Below are 14,009 nucleotides of genomic sequence, written 5' to 3'. Positions count from 1 at the left end.
CTTGTTTTTGTAATTATATAATCAAGTCTCACAGTTTTTAATTTTCAGATAAAGATCTTAGGCTTATTTTCTACAAGGCGATCTTTTCTGCCTTGTAGCTGCTATTATTTTCTGACTGATTATTGATGATGTATAGGACCAGACATCCTTAATTCAAATTCCACCTCCTCCATTTTATTGATTTTAGACAATTCATTCAACTTCTCTGATCTTTTGTTTTCCTTTTTAAAATACGAGGATGATAAAGCAAGGGACGTAAATGGAATTGAAAGGGAAGGAGCACCCAGTTATAAACCGCGGCTTTAAGGAAGTGATATCAGCGCATGGGCTCAATAAAGACTTGGAGAGACTCCTTCACAGTTGGGAGAGAAGCTGAGGGCGAGTCTATGTTGTATACAGGGGAGTCTATATTAAAACGAATGGAATTCTTATGAACATTCAAGGCCCCATGCACTACTATAAGAAGAATAATAAATTTTCTTTCGTGAAAGTATTTCGGAGGTCCAGTTGCGCGCCGTTCTGTTACCTGAAGCGACTTCTTATCTCTTCAGTTGGTACCACTTCTCCCGAATAATCTGGAGTCGAGCGTTCTGGGCTTTGTAGTAATTTCCTCATTAGATTTGTTCCAAAGGGTTCATGCAGTCGCCTGAGACTACATTTCCCAGGAGCCTCCCGGGCCGGTTGTTTGCTAGTCCCTCATCCTGACTTCCGGCGTCCTTGCGATCCTCTGGGCCAATCGGGAGGCTAAGGATTGCCGGTTCCCGCACTCTGATTGGTGCATTCGACTAGAGAGCCTGGGTTCAAATTTTCAACGGTACTGAATGAAGTCCCGCGGCGGATCTTCCGGGCGCTCGGTTGTCAGAGCTGAGGTGAGGTGAGCCTTGGAGAGAAACGGGGACCAGCTGGGGTGCGGCCTGCCGTTTCCCCGATTTTCGAACGGCTGGAGGCCGCCAAACCCGTAGCGCCTCCAAGCGCCTCTTGCCCCGGGCTTCTGAGGCGGTCGAATTGTGTGGGCGCCGCCCTGGCCAGGCGGGAAGGTAGTCGGGCTTCGGACGACCCTTCTCTTGGTGGCACAGGATTTTCCAGCGAAGTGTGTCCCGACCGAGACTAGCGGGCTGCATCTGGAGGTAGAGGCGGTGGCCGGCCCTGGGAAAGAGGGGGAAGTAGGGGTTGCGGGAGGCTGTAAGCTAGTAATGGTAACGACCATTGTTACCACGCACATATGAAATAAGCTTTAACTGGACTAAGCACTCTGCGTGCGTTTTCTCACTTAATTGTCCCACGAAGCCAATGAAGCAGGTCCTATTCTTAGTCCCACTTTTTAGAGGAGGAAACTGAGGCCCACAATCCAGATTTCAAGAAATGGATGAAACAGTAGCCCCGCCCTCAAGAAGGGTGGCTTTGGTGGAGGAAAACAGATGTGGTCACAGACGACTACATTTAAAAACTATTGTGTAAGAATAGGAAGGTAATTGCGGGACTTTCATTCCAATTGGAGTTGTCTTTTTGTTTGGGATTTAAAATTCATCCTGTTTTATCTATATCTGCAGCGAATAACTAGGTATCACTGCCTTTCTAATTTCCTGTCCTAGAACATTTACAGATTGAAGAGAAAAGGACAAGTGTGAACCAGACTATAATACGGTAGGACTGTTCTGCCCCCTTTCCCTTGATGTGTGGTGTCTTTGTCTCACCTACAGTTTTCTCATGGTTAAATCCGAAGGGCTTGCCCCGATCAGCCCTCTTAGAACCAGACAGCATTGAGGGCTCTGCTGATTTTGCTCGGAGGTCATTGCTTTATGTACTCCTAGGTTCATTCAGCTTTACCTTCTCTTGACATCCTATGGCCTTTCTTATCGGATGTCAGGATTTGAATTATTGACTGCTATAATAAGGATATTCTTGGGTTGTGGTCTCAGTGTATCCTACCCCCTGTCAAGCCACCCCTATATCACCCTTGGTTGTTTTGGAGTAGCACTGTTAGGTGTGTTAGCTCAGTATTAAGTTGCCACTCTAAGGATAAAAGTTTTTGTGGCTCCCAGCGCACTTAGCTAATTAATTGATTTTTGAGGGTGTACTGTGTGCTCAGATTGATGTTAGATACTATGGATATTCAGATGTATGATGTTCTTATGGGTTTTCTGGTATTCTTGAGGACAGAAGACTGATTCAAATTCACAAGTGACTATCTGAACAAGAAATGACAGCATTGGAGTACTGTAGTGTTATGTATTGTAGGTGCTGGCAAGGTAGAGGTGAGGGAGATCACTGAGGCTTAAGACAGGCAAGGATGTCTTTGTGAAGTAGGTGGGACCCCAACTGGCTCTTGATAAGCAGAGTTTGGTTAGATAAGAACTAGAACAGTCTTGGTGCACAGAAATTGCCTGCTTACTATCTGCTGAATTGGATAGGCAGGAGGGCATTATCTAAATTGACTACAAAATTGCAGGTATGAAAAACTGGATGTATTCAACTAGGTTGGTAAATTTGTTTAGACTTTTGGGGCGCCTGGGTGATTCAATCAGTTAAGGGTCTGCCTTGGGCTCAGGTCGTGATCCCAGGGTTCTGGGATCCTGTCCCACATCAGGCTCCTTGCTCAGCAGGGCGCCTGCTTCTCCCTCTCCCTATGCTGCTTCCACTCTCTCACTCTCTCTGTCAAATAAATGAATGCAATCTTTAAAAAACAACTTTATAACTTTTAATAAAATAGGGTGGTTTTGGCCAGCCTTATGCTTATGTCTGTATATTCCAAGCTTAATAAAATAAACTTCTCCTACATTTGCAATTAGGCTTCTCCACGAGAGAGGATTATGTGGGAAAGTCCTTCATTTTTTGTTTAGGTGCCGGATGTTCAAAGTTCTTCCATATTACCTACATATTTTTTTCTTCAGCCTTACCTGGGTCTCTTCCCTCATTCTTTTTGAATTGCTGGGGAAGGAAAGAAGAAAGGAGAGCTCTAAATTCCCTTTGGCAAACTGAATTGTCTTTGCAATAAATAAAGTTAGGAAATAGAATTGACCATTAGGAGACTGAACAGCCCAAACAATTCTATGAATAGGTCTGTATTTGAGACAGAGACCTAGAGATCAGTGGTTGGAGGTACTTGGTGCAAAAAGAATCGATAGCTGAGAGGGGTTCTGGTTATGTTCATTTGCATAGAGAGATTTGATTGGGAGGAAATTACAGATTTTTTTTTTTAAAGATTTTTTACCTATTTGACAGAGATCACAAGTAGGCAGAGGCAGGCGCAGAGAGAGAGGAAGGGAAGCAGGCTCCCTGCTGAGCTCGATCCCAGGACCCTGAGATCATGACCTGAGCCGAAGGCAGAGGCTTTAGCCCACTGAGCCACCCAGGTGCCCCAGGAAATTACAGATTAGTGGGAAAGGAGCTTACTTTGGAAATGTTTAAAAAATACTATTAAAAAAAGATAATAAAAGTTTTTTTTTCTTTCCATATTACAAGTGTGCCTACTATTTGTCCTGATGTTTGAATAAGACAGAAGTATACTCTATCACCCTTGGTGTCAGTGTTCCTAAATTGCGAATTTTGGAAAGTTAGTTTTAAAGTGTGAGTATATAGTATTAAAGACACCACGAGACAGCAATGCATACTCAAAAACTTAAGCTGAAACAACAATTAAGTTTGGCATTTGGGGTAGATTTATACCATTTATTTATTTATTTAAGATTTTATCCATTTATTTTACACAGAGACAGAGAGAGACACACACAGTGAGAGAGGGAATACAAGCAGGGGGAGTGGGAGAGAGAGAAGCAGGCTTCCCCAGGCAGGGAGACTGAAGTGGGGCTCAATCTCAGGACCCTGGGATCATGACCTGAGCCGAAGGCAGATGCTTAACGACTGAGCCACCCAGGCGCCCCAGATTTATGCTATTTAGGCCTTAGCTCTTAGAAGCACTGTTTGGTTTTGAGAGGGGTAATCTTTGGTGTTTTATAGCCTTTTCCTATTCTCTGTTAACCATTTTTACTACAGAGAACATGAACCTGTTATATCACCTTTCTGTTTCTTCCAGGTTATTTTTAAAAATTAATTAATTAATTAATTTTTATTTTTTAAAGAATTTTTTTAAGGTTTTATTTATTCATTTAACAGAGAGGGAGAGTACAAACAGGGAGAGCGCAAGCAGAGTGGGAGGGAGAAGCAAGCTCTCTGCTGAGCCAGGAGCTGGATGTGGGACTCCATCCCAGGACCCTGGGATCACGACCTGAGCCAAAGGCAGCTGCTTAATGAACTGAGCCACCCAGGCGTCCCATCCAGGTTCTTTTTTTTTTTTTTTTAAGATTTTATTTATTTATTTGACAGACAGAGATCACAAGTAGGCAGAGAGGCAGGCAGAGAGAGAGGGGGAAGCAGGCTCCCCGCTGAACAGAGAGCCTGATGCGGGGCTCCATCCCAGGACCCTGGTATCATGACTCGAGCTGAAGGCAGAGGCTTTAACCCACTGAGCCACCCAGGTGCCCCCATCCAGGTTCTTGATAAGAGGTACTTGTTAGATTTCAGCATTTCAGAAGAGACATGAAAAAGTGTATTGCAACTCTGAATCAAGCCTGTAGGCAGGTGGACTGACGGATTAAACCACAGGTAAGGCTGTGTCCAAAGTGAATTACATTAAAAAGGGATAAGAGGACCATTAATAATTAACCATCAAAAATGTTTAATATATCTTCAAAAGTAATATATTTTGGAAGAAAATTTATTTAATATGAAAAAGCAAAAGAAAGATCTATCCCTTACTATCCTACCTCTCAGATAAACTATTGCTAACATTTTGGTAGATTTCTTTCCAAATTTTTCTGTGCCCATATTTGGTTTTAAAAAGTTATACGCTGGGGTGCCTGGGTGGCTCAGCGGGTTAAAGCCTCTGCCTTCAGCTCAGGTCATGATCTTAGGGTTCTGGGATCAAGCCCCGCATTGGGCTCTCTGCTCAGCAGGGAGCCTGCTTCCTCCTTTCTCTCTGCCTGCCTCTGCCTATTTGTGATCTCTGTCAAATAAATAAATAAAATCTTAAAAAAAAAAGTCATACACTAAAAATTTTCATTATATTTTTCAATTTAATAATTAGGTTATGAACATTTTTTCATGTCGTTAAAATTTGCTACCACGTTATTTTATTTTAAGATTTTTTTTGTCAGAGCGAGAGAATGAGAGAGTGTACACAAGCTGGGAAGCAGCAGGGAGAGGGAGAAGCAGACTCCCTGCTGAGCAAGGAGCTCGGATGCAGGACTCTATCCCAAGACCCTGGGATCATGACCTGAGCGGAAGGCAGATGCTTAACCAGCTGCGTCACCCAGGCATCCCTCTACAGCATAATTTTAATGGCTATGTGGTATTCCATTATATGGTTCTGCCACAGTATTTTATGTAGTGAAATCATTGGTCAAAAGAATGCATTTTAATTTTTTTATTTTTATTTATTTTATTTAACAGCCAGAGATCACAAGTAGGCAGAGAGGTAGGCAGAGAGAGAGGAGGAAGCAAGCTCCTTCCTGAGCAGAGAGCCTGATGAGGGGCTTGATCCCAGGACCCTGGGATCATGACCTGAGCCAAAGGCAGACACTTAACGGCTGAGCCACCCAGGTGCCCTGCAAGAAGGATACCTTTTGAAGGATATAAAAATCTCTTTAAGACTGTGTGATTGAGATTTCACTAGGAATGTATGCGGCCCCACTATCAACCCTTACAACCTTTTTTGGCTTCTTACTATTGAAACAGCAGAACACTTTGATATTCTGCAGAGATTTCCTAATATTCTTCAAAGATTTCCTTTTAGTATTCTACAAAGATCTGTGTCATTATTTGGTTTGAAGGTAAATGGCATCGTTGATTTTTATCCAGGTTTTATTAGTTGTATAATAGTTTAGGGCTTATAGAGTTGTATGGATAAATTAAATAAAGCAGAATTGAGTTCGTAAGCCATAACTCACAAGTTTGGGAGAGAGATGATAAAAAATATATGTGCTTGAGATTTCTGGACAGTGATGAATTACAACAAGTGTCCATGTGTCCTGTGCTGACTTCTAAGTGCTTGGACAGTGAAGGATTGTCATTGGATTTTAAATTGACCCAATTTTGGAAGCTTCATGCATCTGTTTCTGTAAACAGATCCAATTTCAACATAGAAGTTAGCAAACATAAATGTGGAAACACAAAGTCCATTAACTTCCTTTAGACTTAGTTTGTGACTTTGATTAACAGTTGAAATTGCATGCTGGATTATGTTGCCATTTACTAACTCCTGCTAATCCCTTATGTACAAAAAAAAAAAAAAATGTAGGTGTTTTTTCCCTGGGTAAGATGAAAATAACTGAACTCTATTTAACTTGTGGTACGGTAATAGGATCTCTTATCCCTTGTGAAAGTAGGAGAGGGTGTGCCTGGGGAAGTGGTACCATTTGGGATGGGACCATTTAACTAATAGACTTCTAAAGAAGTCTTGACTTACTTTTACTCTATTATATTACCAGTTGTTTAACTCATGATTTTTCTTCCAATAGGAATAGGTACAGTGCAGCTCACAAAGTGGCTAGGGAAGTGCTTGAGAGCATTTGTCACACCAAAGTCTTTGTTTTGTTTAGGAGCTGCTAGTCTACTATGTCAGCCTTGCTTAGAATGCACCCTTTTGCAGATTTCCCCCACCTCCTCTGAACCTGCATCTTTTGATTTATAGAGGTTGTCAAGGCTAGTTATTTTTTGTTTGAGAGTGAAGAGGAATAGGACCTAATGGAGGTTAATTTCAAATGAATATGGAAACAAGTTGCATTGCCTCTTTTGCAATCTTTCTCAATTATGTGCTTCTCCCACATTTGTTTCCCCTTTCCATTTATCTCTTTCCTTAGAAAAAGTCAGTATGCATCCTTAGCTTGTAGAACTCTGCAGGATTGTCTGTATCTTTTTGTTATTGTTGTTCTTTGTGCATATCTTTTCTCCTTTTTAAAAAAAATTTTTGACAAGTATAGTTGACACACAATGCTACATTAGTTTCACTTTACAACAGTGATTCAACATCTCTATAGGTTATGCTATGCTCACCACTGTCTGTATTTTTTTTTTAAGACTTTTTAATTTATTTGTTTGACAGAGATCACAAGTAGGCAGAGAGGCAGGCAGAGATTGAGGGGGAAGCTGGCTCCCCGCTGAGCAGAGAGCCCAATGTGGGGCTCGATCCCAGGACCCTGGGATCATGACCTGAGCTGAAGCCAGAGGCTTAACCCACTGAGCCACCCAGGTACTCCCACTGTCTGTATTTTTAAGCATCACTTCCACCAGCTCCCCTTCTCTGCACTTCCACAGTGATCTTGGTTTTTTCCCCTTTTGTAGCAAAGATCACCCTGTATCACAATTGTCTGTAGTCTCCACTCAAATATGAATTTTTTTTTTCTTTTAAAGATTTTATTTATTCATTTGACAGACAGAGATCACAAGTAGGCAGAGAGGCTGGCAGAGAGAGAGGAGGGGAAGCAGGCTCCCCGCCAAGCAGAGAGCTCGACGCGGAGCCCGATCCCAGGACCCTGAGATCATGACCTGAGCTGAAAGCAGAGGCTTTAACCTACTGAGCCACCCAGGCACCCCTCAAATATGAGTTTCTTAAGGGAAGAGATTATATATATCCTTTTATTTATTTATTTATTTATAAAAAATGATATTTATTTGACAGAGAGAGAGACAGCGAGAGAGGGGACACAAGCAGGGGGAGTGGGAGAGGGAGAAACAAACTCCGTGCTGAGCAGGGAGCCTGACGGGCTTAATCCCAGGATGCTGGGATCATGTTCTGAACCGAAGGCAGATGCTTAATGACTGAGTGACCCAGGAGCCCCTATATGTATCTTTTTAGTCTTTGTTCTCTGGAAACAAAAATGAGCTATATGATAACGAAGATGGCTTTTGATAGGTAGTTCTAAAAGGAACCTAAATAGTTCATAATATGGGAGAGGCTTTTTCCTCAGTTCTGTTGTAGGATTATTGGTCTGAAAGAGCTATTTCTTCACTCAGAATATTTGTAGTTTTGCAGGAGTCTAGAGCTGTGGTAGATTTAGATAATTTTGAAATGTGAAGCTGGTTCTCTTGCTTGGCAGTCTTATTTGTTTGGGGGAATGTGGTTGACGCATGTGCCTTTTTTCTTTCCTTTTTTTTTTCAGTGAGACCTGTTGACAGAAATTCAATCTTGATTAAGGGGTGCAGGAAGGCATCCAGTTCCCATCATGCCTGGGGCTCTCTCATTTAAACAGTTGGCCCAGGCCCTGGGCTGTTCCTTTTCCCACTAGGCCTTGTGCTTTTTTAATTTTTGAAGGTTTCACATCTTAATTTTATTATTTGTGGGAGAAGCAGCGTGGTAAAACCGCCATAACCCAGTAGTTACTTTTGGTTTTGTTCATGTACTTGTGCTGTCACCTTTTATTGAAGGGAGTCAGACTTCTCAGTATATATATGTTTTGTTTACTTGTTCCCTTTTTAGTAGGGTTGGTGGGGATGATCTCCTGAGTTGGTTGTACTAGACCACAAAATAGCTTAAAAGAAGCTTTTTAGGGGCGCCTGGGTGGCTCAGTGGGTTAAAGCCTCTGCCTTCGGCTCAGGGCATGATCTCTGGGTCCTGGGCTCTCTGCTCAGTGGGGAGCCTGCTTCCCCCTCTCTCTCTCTCTGCCTGCCTATCTGCCTACTTGTGATCTCTGTCTCAAATGAATAAATAAAATCTTAAAAAAAAAAGCTTTTTAAAAAAGAGGTAATGTTAGAAAAATAGTATTTTGGTTTTAAAGTTTTTGCCTAAATAAAGATTAGGCATATTTAAGTTTGGGCCCCTTGCCTTTTTTTTTTTTTTTTTTTTTTTTTTTTTTTTGGCCCCTTGCCTTTTGACCCCCATCAATCAAATGCACTCTTAGACCTCAGAAGATATCCCTCCATCTGATTAAATACCCTCCTCTTTGTCTCTTTTACTCTAGAATATCCACTGAGAGGTTCAGACTAACTTCCATCTTATGTAAAGCAAAAACTTTATATGCAAGAGTACAAACTAAGAAAAAGAGAAATTGAGGGGTGGTGTTTTACTTAGGGGATGATTCAGCTCAGAGCTTTCCCAGTGTATTTAGAATAGGATTCTTAATTTACCAGTATTCTTTTATGAACAGTTTTTTAGGAATACTTATAGTTATATGTAAAGCAGAGTTAATATTTACATTTGTCTGACAGATTAGTGTGATTTGGTTATACACTTCATCTTTGAAGTAATGTTATAGGAAAAACCTGTGCATTATAGCAACTCTAGATTTTTGGAATCTCACAGAACTGGTCTTAAAACTCAACACTGCTACATACTAGTTGGTAATCTTGGAGTAGGTTAATTACTGTGAACCCGTTTCCTTATTTGTAAAATGGTGATGATGACATCTTACCTTGTATATTGTTGATGAAGTTTAAATGAGATGATTTATATCAAGTGCCTGGTACAGTGCTTGGCCTATAGTAAACAGTATTTGGAAGTTATTATCTATAAATGGTTTTATCCCTTGTTCCTTAACATTTCGTATTGAGCTACATAAATATCTATCTTTTAAATAAATATGAGAGTAAATAAATAAAAACAAACAAATAAATACATAAAAATACACACACACAAAGAGGGGTGCCTGACTGGCTCAGTTGATAGAGCACATGGCTCCTGATCTTGGGGTTGTGAATTCGAGCCACATGTTGGGCATAGAGATTACCTAAAGAAAAAAATCAAGTAAATATGAGAGGTAGTAGATCTAAGTTCAAATGCAAGCTCTGCTACTTCATAGCTGTGTGGCCATGAATAAGTAGTAAGTCTCTCCTTGCCTAAGTTTCCTCACCTGTAAAATGAAGATAATAATAGTACTTAAACTTCATAGGTTTATTGGAGGATTTAGTGAGTTAATACATGTAAAACGCTGTGGAAAACAGTGTCTGGCATGCCATAAGTACTCAATAATTAATAGCTATTATTATTTTTAACTTTTTTCAAGTTTATATACTTTTTATTAAGTCAATACCCAGGAGCATTTTGTTTTTATACAGAGACAATTAAAAAAAGAAAGGATGGATAACATTTGGATAAGTGAAGTTAGTAGCCAATTTATAGACCACGTAAATGGGAAACATTATTTCCATAAATCAGGTTTAACAATTATTGCTGGATTACCAAGAGTACTTAATTAATAAAAAATTCCAGAAAGCCCAGTGACTTATGAACTGTATACATCAATTTAGGGGGAAATAAATACTGCTTAACTAGTTCTTTAAACTGAAAAGGTATACATTTGTAAAACATATTCAAAGAGTATAAAAGTTCATATAGTGAAAAATCTTCCCCTGACCCAGAACTCCTAGCTCTCTTCCCAGACCCAAATACCGTTAACACTTTTATGTCTCCTTCCACTATTGTGTGGAAGTGTGTGTGTTCACACACTTATATGTGAACAAAGGTATATATGAGTCCCTCTGCTTCTTTTTAACATGAATGGGAGTATGCACTTTTATGTTTTGCTTTTCTTAATAGCTCTTGGAGCTCATTGTGTACACATATCACATATGCAAAGTTATCTAATATTAAAGTTACTTAATATTTTATTATATGATTGTGCCATAATTTATTCAACCAATCTTCTATTGGTGGAATTTTGTTTTTTAGTATTTTGGCTTTTATGAACAATACTATAGTATTTTTACATTTGGCAAGCTCTATCAAGAAGAAAAATACAGTTGCCCTCCAAAGAGGGTAGCTGTTTAGCTCCATAATTAAAAAAAGAAAGAAGAGTCTGAGGGTTAAATTTGAATACTTTCCAGGTGGTTTTCAGTAGCATGCTTTGGTGGAAATCATGATTTTTAGGAAGCTAATTGGGGTTGTTGCATATTACATTCCCGCCTCTTCCCTCCCCCAACTTTAGTAGTCTTCATTACATTCCTGCCTGGGAAGTGTTCCCAGTGACCTGGGTTAGGCATTAAGATCATGGGAATCCAAGATTTTCCCATGTCTTCCAGCATGTTTGTTCACAAGAACAGGAAAACTTATTCCTTGCAGCAGGGGAATTTTAACCACTGTCAGTCACTGGGGAATCTTTCAGTGAGGGTCCTTTGAATACAAATGTGGTCAAGGAGAGGAGAGGTATCAGTAGGTCTAAAGGCGGTGATGATACTGTAAGAATAGTAGCGTATTTTATAGCACTTGAAATGCTTTCTCGTTTGTTTATGGGAAGTACGTAGGCAGAAAGGTAGAGTGACTTGCCATTGTCATATGTATCTAGTAAATGCCAGAGACAGGTCTAGAATTCTGGACTTCTGTGTTAGTTGGGATTGTTTTGGACTTAAATGACAGAAAATGTGACTATAATGACTCATAAAAAAAGTATTATTGTCTGGAGGTTGGTGGTTGCTGATATTTGATCAGTGGTCAGGTCAGTAGCTCAGCAATGTCAGGTTCAATGTTATTTAGTTGGCCATCCACTTGTGTTCGTGGTAGCTGCTATATCTCTAGCCATTGCATTTGCAAGAAGAAAGGTGAAGGAAGAGGGCAGGAACAAGGCTGTGGTTGTATCAGGAAAGTAAGTTTTCCTGCGAATCCCTCAGCAAATTCCTACTTTGTTCTCATTGGCCAGCACTGTCCATGGCCACTCCAAGCCTGGAAGGTGGTGATCAAGATGGTGACTTTCGTTATAATAGTAGGTGCTTCCTACTATTTAGATGATGTTCAAAGAAAAATATTTAATCATAGCTTAAGCCATATTAATTTCTAATTCTCTTTATACATATAGCTTATACAGTGTAATTTAAATATTTTTAAAAGTTGAATGAAAATTTATTTTTTGTTTTATTTATTTTTATTTTTTTAAAAACATTTAAAAAAAAGATTTTATTTATTTATTTATTTGACAGAGACAGTGAGAGAGATCACAAGCAGGGGGAGCAGCAGAGGGAGAGGAAGAAGCAGGCTCTCCACTGAGCAGGGGGCCTGATATGGGGCTTAATCCCACAACCTTGGGATCATGACCCAAGCCAAAGGCAGATGCTTAGCCAACTGAGCCACCCAGGCACCCCTAAAACCTTTTTTTTTTTTTTTAAAGATTTTATTTATTTATTTGACAGAGAGATCACAAGCAGTCAGAGAGGTAGGCAGAGAGAGAGGGGAAACAGGCTTCCTGCTGAGCAGGGGCGGGGGTGCTCAATCCCAGGACCCTGAGACCATGACCTGAGCCGAAGGCAGAGGCTTAACCCACTGAGCCACCCAGGCGTCCCCCCAAAACATTTTAAAATTTAAACTCAATTAATTAACATATGATGTATTATTGGTTTCAGAAGTACAGGCCTGTGATTCATTAGTCTTATATAATACCCAGTGCTCATTACATCACATGCCCTCCTTAATGTCCATCGCCCAGTTACTCCATCCCTTTATCCCCCTCCCCTCCAGCAACACTCGGTTTGTTTCCTATGATTAAGGGTCTCTTACGGTTTGTCTCCCTCTCTGGTTTCATCTTGTTTTATTTTTTCCTCTCTTCCCCTATGATCCTCTGTTGTTGTTGTTGTTGTTGTTGTTTTCCAAAGATTTTATTTATTTGACACAGAGAGAGACAGATCACAAGGAGGCAGAGCAGCAGGCAGAGGGAGAGGAGGAAGCAGGCTCCCCGCTGAGCAGAGAGCCCAACATGGGACTTGATCCCAGGACCCTGAGATCATGACCTAAGCCGAAGGCAGAGGCTTTAACCCACTGAGCCACCCACTCTGTTTTCTTTCTTAAATTCCACTTATCAGTGAAATCATATGATAATTATCTTTCTCTGATTGACTTATTTTGCTTAGCACGATGTAATTTAAATATTACATACAATCTTATTTATTGGGTGTGCCAGGACCTTAGCTTCTATCTAGATTTAAGTTCCTTTGTATCTGAGACTAGATCTACTTTGTATGAGACAGAGTCTTATCCTTGGGTGTTAGTGAGAAAGGAGCTCCAGTATCATCAAGCCCCTATCTTCAGGCCCCTAGTGAGTGTATAGTAAGAGTGGACTGCTAACAAATAGCTTATTGAGTTAAGTTGAACAATGAAAGTAGAAATAGGGGAAAGTGAAAAATTTAGAATGAGAATAATAAGGACTCCTCTATTCAGGGCAAAAGACTATGGAGAATGGATCTACTAGGAAATACAGTACTATTATGAAGTTAAAGGCCTTATTATGTAAATATGCTTCTCTAATTCACAGGGTGAGAGGGCAGAATAATGTGGAAAGAACATTGTAAAGGAGTTAGGAGCCTCTGTTCTAGATCTACTTCTGCCATTATATAACTGCAATATTGGGCAAGTCATTTCTCTCTTCAGCTTCCTCTTGTAGGATGGGAATAATAATTGCTGTTTTACAGGATTGTTGAGAGTATTAGAAATAATATGAATTTAGTACTTCATGGCACCTGGTACATATAATAAGTACCTTTGGTAACTGTTTTTACCATGATTGTTAGTATTTCTGTTATGTGACCTTGAAAGAGCCTTTTTTGCTTTAATCCTTATCTATAAACTGCAAAAGTTAGGTGTTGTTTAAGATTCCTCCCAATTCCAAAATAATTGTATTTCTACCTAAGTACCTCAACTGAGGCATTGTTATAAAGGTGTCCATGGAGTTCTGGCTGCAATGAGTTAATAGGAGAGACCATGGGAAGATGAAGTTCTCTGGTATATAGACTGATGTCATTAAGTAAACCAAGTATTTATTAGAACAAATATTTCTGAGGCACTCAAGTACCTTCTGAATTACCCCAGTCCACTGAGAGAAGCTAATAAAATATTGGCCAAACCACTGAGCAATGAAGTTGGGTGTAACTAAGCTCACAATTTATCTCAGAGAATAGGGATGGTGGTATAATATAAAGAAAATGAGCACTGAGAGTTATTAGTGCCCAGAACTGGTGATGATTTGGGGAACTGGCATACCTCTCTGGAAATACAAGTGACTATTGCTCTTTAGAGGAACATTTCCACATAGATGCAG

The 14,009-nt window shown here is 40.1% G+C and overlaps 1 protein-coding gene across 7 annotated transcripts in view; it reads left to right on the top strand.

Moving 5' to 3' along the window:
* Nucleotides 1-786: 786 nt before the first annotated feature.
* The window catches only part of TPX2 (TPX2 microtubule nucleation factor), a 59,236-nt gene continuing 46,013 nt past the window's right edge, over nt 787-14,009 (top strand). For 2 of the 7 annotated variants that reach the window (XM_080814295.1, XM_080814291.1), the window contains exons 1-2: nt 837-1,127; nt 1,593-1,644. The gene's annotated coding sequence lies outside the window, so the exon portion shown is untranslated. Of the gene's footprint in view, nt 1,128-1,592; nt 1,645-14,009 lie in introns of all 7 variants that reach the window. The other 5 variants (XM_080814297.1, XM_080814294.1, XM_080814296.1 and 2 more) reach the window with 3 other exon arrangements.

Source organism: Martes martes (assembly GCF_963455335.1).
Source record: "Martes martes genome assembly, chromosome: 9".
NCBI classification, from domain to species: domain Eukaryota; kingdom Metazoa; phylum Chordata; class Mammalia; order Carnivora; family Mustelidae; genus Martes; species Martes martes.
The sequence above is the reverse complement of the archived record's forward strand: the minus strand, read 5'-3'. Positions and strand labels throughout refer to the sequence as shown.